Below are 6,000 nucleotides of genomic sequence, written 5' to 3' on the forward strand. Positions count from 1 at the left end.
CTCTGACCTTGGACGTGGGGTACCTCTTCATAAGCATGAGGAGATATAAGCATGAGCAATGGCAAAAGGATTCAGCAATTTTTGCGTATGAATAAAATATCTATGAAATGTCTGTCATTTCTGTTGCTGCTAAGGCTGATTTGCTGCTTTAGCTCTGGAAGTTGTGGAAAGGTGCTGGTGTGGCCAGTGGAATATAGTCATTGGATTAACATGAAGATGATTCTGGATCAACCTGTCACAAGGGGTCATGATGTGACTGTTTTGACATCTTCAGTTTCCATTCTTATTGATCCCAACAAACCATCTGCTATTAAGTTTGAGGCTTTCCATGTATCTTTAGCTAATGTTGATTACAAAAATTTTATCAAGCGTTTTGTTAAGATGTGTGGATGGATGTGTCAAAAGACTCATTTTGGACACATTTCTCAATGCTGAAATATGCAATTTTGGAATATTCTGATACTACTATGAAGCTTTGAGATGTTGTTTCAAACAAGAAATTTATGACAAAGCTACAGGAATCAAGGTTCAAAGTCGTTCTTGCAGATGCCATTGGACCTTGTGGTGAGTTGCTGGCTGACATACTTAAAATACCTTTAACTACAGTCTTCATTTCACCCCTGATTATTACTGAAAAGTATAGTGGAAAAATTCCATTCCCACCATCCTAGGTACCTGTTATTATGTCAGAACTAAATGACCATATGACATTTATGGAAAGGCTTAAAAATATGATATATGCACTTTATTTTTACTTCTGTTTCCAGACATTTAATGTAAACAAGTGGAATCTAGTAGTTTTACAGCAAAGTACTAGGTAAGTTATCTTTTAGATTTTAGGATGAGCCCTAACTTTTCTAGTGCCTCAGAAAGTGTGTTTGTATAAAGTTCCAAGAATTTTTCTCCTGTAAGTGTAAAGATGAAATGAAAATATAAAATGATCCACTGATCTCATAAATAATACAGAAACACTTAAATTATATGGTAAAGTAGATCCAGAGATCAAATTGCCAACATCTGTTGGATCATAGTAAAAGCAAGAGAGTTTCAGAAAAATATCTACTTCTGCTTTATTGAATATGCCAAAACCTTCGACTGTGTGGATCACCACAAACTTTGGAAAATTCTTAAAGAGATGGGAATACCAGACCACCTTACCTGCCTCCTGAGAAATTTGTATGCAGGTCAAGAAGCAACAGTTAGAACTGGATATGGAACAACAGACTGGTTCCAAATAGGGGGAGTATGTCTAGGTTGTATATTTTCATGCTGCTTATTTGGAAGGACTGATGTTGAAGCTGAAACTCCAATATTTTGGCCACCTGATGCAAGGAGCTGACTCATTTGAAAAGACCCTGATGTTGGGAAAGATTGAAGGCAGGAAGAGAAGGCAATGACAGAGGATGAGATGGTTAGATAGCATCACCAACTCAATGCACATGAGTTTGATAAACTTTGGGAGTTGGTGATGGACAGGGATGCCGAGCATGCTGTGGTCCATGGGGTTGCAAAGAGTCGGACATGACTGAGTGACTGAACTGAACTGAACTGAACTACTTAACTTATATGCAGAGTACATCATGAGAAATGCAAGGTTGTATGAAGCACAAGCTGGAATCAAGATTGCAGCGAGAAATATCAATAACCTCAGAAATGCAGATGACAACACGCTTATGGCAGAAAGTGAAGAAGAACTAAAGAGCCTCTTGATGAAAGTGAAAGAGGAGAGTGAAAAAGTTGTCTTAAAGATCAACATTCATAAAACTAAGATCATGGCATCCAGTCTCATCACTTCATGGCAAATATATGGGGAGACACTGGAAACAATGACAGATTTTATTTTCTTGGGCTCCAAAATACCTGGACATGGTGACTGCAGTCATGAAATTAAAAGATGCTTGCTCCTTAGAAGAAAAACTATGACCAACCTAGAGAGCATATTGAAAAACAGAGACTTAACTTTGCCAACAAAGGTCCATCTACTCAAAGCTATGGTTTTTCCAGTAGTCATGTATGGATGTGAGAGTTGGACTATAAAGAAAGCTGAGCACTGAAGAAATGATGATTTGAATTGTGGTGTTGGAGAAGACTCTTGAGAGTCCCTTGGACAGCAAGGAGATCCAACCAGTCCATCCTAAAGGAAATCAGTCCTGAATATTCATTGGAAGGACTGATGTTGAAGCTGAAACTCTCATACTTTGGCCACCTGATGTGAAGAGCTGACACATTGGAAAAGACCCTGATGCTGGGAAAGATTGAAGGTGGGACAAGAAGAGAATGACAGAGAATGAGATGGTTGGATGGCATCACCGACTCGATGGACATGAATTTGAGTAAGCTCCAGGGGTTGGTGATGGACAGGGAGGCCTGGCATGCTGCAGTCCATGGGGCTGCAAAGAGTTGGAAACAACTGAACAACTGAACTGAACTGAACTGACAGTAGAACCCCGTGGACCATCACTAACACAGAACATTTCAGGAAATAACAAGCCACAAACTGAAGAACTTGGAAGTTCTCCAAGCAATTATATATCCAACTTACTAAATTTTTTTTAACTTAAAAAAAAAAATCACTGGAAACCCCATAAAATTTCTTGATAGATGAAGTCATTTAAATTGAGAAATGACACACATATTTGGAGCATGAGTATCTAGGTAGGATTTAGAAATTCTTTCGATTTGATTATCTCAGTTTTTATACTGTATTATTCGTGTCCAACTCTTTGCAACCCCATGGACTATATAGTCCATGGAGTTCTCCAGGCCAGAATACTGGAGTGGGTAGCCTTTCCCTTCTCCAGGGGATCTTCCCAACCCAGGGATCAAACCCAGGTCTCCCACATTGCAGGTGGATTCTTTACCAGCTGAGCAAAAAGGGAAGCCCATATTATAATATAATATTATTCTATTGTTATATTATTATATTATAGGGCTTCCCAAGTGGCTTGGTGGTAAAGAATCTGCCTGCCAATGCAGGAGATGCAAGAGACCCAGGTTTTATCCCTGCATTGGGAAGATTCCTTGGCGGAGGACACAGCAACGCACTCCATTATTCTTGCCTGCAGAATCCCATGGACAGAGGAGCCTGGCAGGCTACAGTCAATGGGGTCTCAAAGAGCTGGACATGACTAAGAGACTGAACACACATGCATATTACATTATACACTAATTGCTTTATCAAAGAACAGACACTTTCAAACATCTTTGGCTGTATCATTCCAAGTTCCTTTGGAAAAATTATTTAAAATATTCACATGGCAGCATTCTCATTTTGTCTAATCTTCCTTCTTGCTTTTGTTTTTGTTTTTCCTTTCAAGAAGACACACTACATTATCAGAGATGATGGGGAAAGCTGAGATGTCGCTCATTCAAACCTACTGTGATCTTGAATTCCCTTGCCTTCTGCTACCAAATTTTGAAATTGTTGGAGGCCCCCATTGCAGACTTGCTGAACTCCTGCCTAAGGTGGCATATTCCTATTTGCTTTGTTTTGTTTATTTTGCATTTTCAATAACAATAAGTCTGCTTGCTTTATTTAGAATATTTGATTTCAATGACTCAGATGTAGAAAGTTTACCAAAGTGATCTGCCAACTAAAAACTCATTTATTCTATGCCAACACAGTATCTGAATTTTATTATCATTACAGAATGAACTGGGAAAGAGGGTAGCCTGGAGAAAGGAGAAACCCAGGAAACTTTGAGAATATGTTGATCAAATCATGAATTCATTATTGAACACATAGTAAAGCATCAGACATTCATTCAAAAATAATTATAATTATAATAATAATTATTATTCCAGAAATAAGTGCTAATATGCAGAGATGTGGTGTACACACAGTTTCTGCCACCTGATACTCTATGTGGAAAGATAGAATGGGAAAGTGAAGTTGCTCAGTCATGTCTGACTCTTTGCAACCCTGTGGACTGTAGCCTACCAGGCTCCTCCGTCCATGGGATTCTCCAGGCAAGAATACTGGAATGGGTTGACATTTCCTTCTCCAGGGGATCTTCTCGACCTAGGGATCAAACCCAGGTCAATTGCATTGCAGGCAGACGCTTTACCCTCTGAGCCACCAGGGAAGTAAAAGATAGAATAACAACACACAAAAATTGTGTGAAAATTATTATAATAAGAAAAGACCAAAGATATTTCATGCAAATAGAGACCAAAAGAAAGCAGGAGTAGCAATACTCATAACAGATAAAATAGACTATAAAACAAAGGTGGTGAAAAGAGACAAAGATGGACACTACATAATGATCAAAGGATCAATTCAAGAAGAAGCTATAACAATTATGAATATATATGCACCCAACATAGGAGCACCGCAATATGTAAGGCAAATGCTAACAAGTATGAAAGGGGAATGTAACAATAACACAATAATAGTGGGAGACTTTAATACCCCACTCACACCTATGGACAGATCAACTAAACAGAAAATTAACAAGGAAACACAAACTTTAAATGATACAATAGACCAGTTAGACCTAATTGATATCTAGAGGTCATTTCACTCCAAAACAATGCATTTCACCTTTTTCTCAAGCGCACACGGAACCTTCTCCAGAATAGATCACATCCTGGGCCATAAATCTAGTCTTGGTAAATTCAAAAAAATTGAAATCATTCCAAGCATCTTTTCTGAGCACAATGCAGTAAGATTAAATCTCAATTACAGGAGAAAAACAATTAAAAACTCCAACATATGGAGGCTGAACAACACACTGCTGAATGACCAACAAATCACAGAAGAAATCAAAAAAGAAATCAAAATATGCATAGAAATGAACGAAAATGAAAACACAACAACCCAAAACCTATGGGACACAGTAAAAGCAGTGCTAAGGGGAAGATTCATAGCAATACAGGCTCACCTCAAGAAACAGGAAAAAAGTCAAATAAATAACCTAACTCTACACCTAAAGCAACTAGAAAAGGAAGAAATGAAGAACCCCAGGGTTAGTAGAAGGAAAGAAATCTTAAAAATTAGGGCATAAATAAATGCAAAAGAAACAAAAGAGACCATAGCAAAAATCAACAAAGCCAAAAGCTGGTTCTTTGAGAAGACAAATAAAATTGACAAGCCATTAGCCAGACTCATCAAGAAACAAAGGGAGAAGAATCAAGTCAACAAAATTAGAAATGAAAACGGAGAGATCACAACAGACAACACAGAAATACAAAGGATCATAAGAGACAATTGTCAGCAACTATATGCAAATAAATTGGACAACTTGGAAGAAATGGATAAATTCTTAGAAAAGTACGACTTCCCAAAACTGAAGCAGGAAGAAATAGAAAATCTCAACAGACTCATCACAAGCACAGAAATTGAAACTGTAATCAGAAATCTTCCAGCAAACAAAAGCCCAGGACCAGATGGCTTCAGAGTTGAATTCTACCAAAAATTTAGAGAAAATCTAACACCTATCCTACTCAAACTCTTCCAGAAAATTGCAGAGGAATGTAAACTTCCAAACTCATTCTATAGGGCCACCATCACCCTAATATCAAAACCAGACAAAGATGCCACAAAAAAAGAAAACTACAGGCCAATTTCACTGATGAACATAGATGCAAAAATCCTTAACAAAATCCTAGCAAACAGAATCCAGCAACATATTAAAAAGACCATACATCATGACCAAGTGGGCTTTATCCCAGGGATGCAAGGATTCTTCAATATCCGCAAATCAATCAATGTAATACACCACATAAACAAATTAAAAAATAAAAACCATATGATTATTTCAATAGATGCAGAGAAAGCCTTTGACAAAATTCAACATCCATTTATGATAAAAACCCTCCAAAAAGCAGGAATAGAAGGAACATACCTCAACATAATAAAAGCTATATATGACAAACTCATGGCAAACATTATCCTAAATGGTGAAAAACTGAAAGCATTTCCCCTAAAATCAGGAACAAGACAAGGGTGCCCACTCTCACCACTGCTATTCAACATAGTTTTGGAAGTTTTGGCCAGAG

General features: G+C 37.7%; 1 pseudogene; it reads left to right on the forward strand.

Annotated features, from left to right (window-relative positions):
- The first annotated feature begins 87 nt into the window (after positions 1 to 87).
- LOC145515440 (UDP-glucuronosyltransferase 2B4-like) lies at positions 88 to 3,810 on the forward strand (annotated as a pseudogene).
- The last annotated feature ends 2,190 nt before the right edge of the window (positions 3,811 to 6,000 follow it).

This window comes from Giraffa tippelskirchi, chromosome 1 (genome assembly GCF_054371585.1).
Source record: "Giraffa tippelskirchi isolate mGirTip1 chromosome 1, T2T-mGirTip1v1.2.pri, whole genome shotgun sequence".
Taxonomy (NCBI): domain Eukaryota; kingdom Metazoa; phylum Chordata; class Mammalia; order Artiodactyla; family Giraffidae; genus Giraffa; species Giraffa tippelskirchi.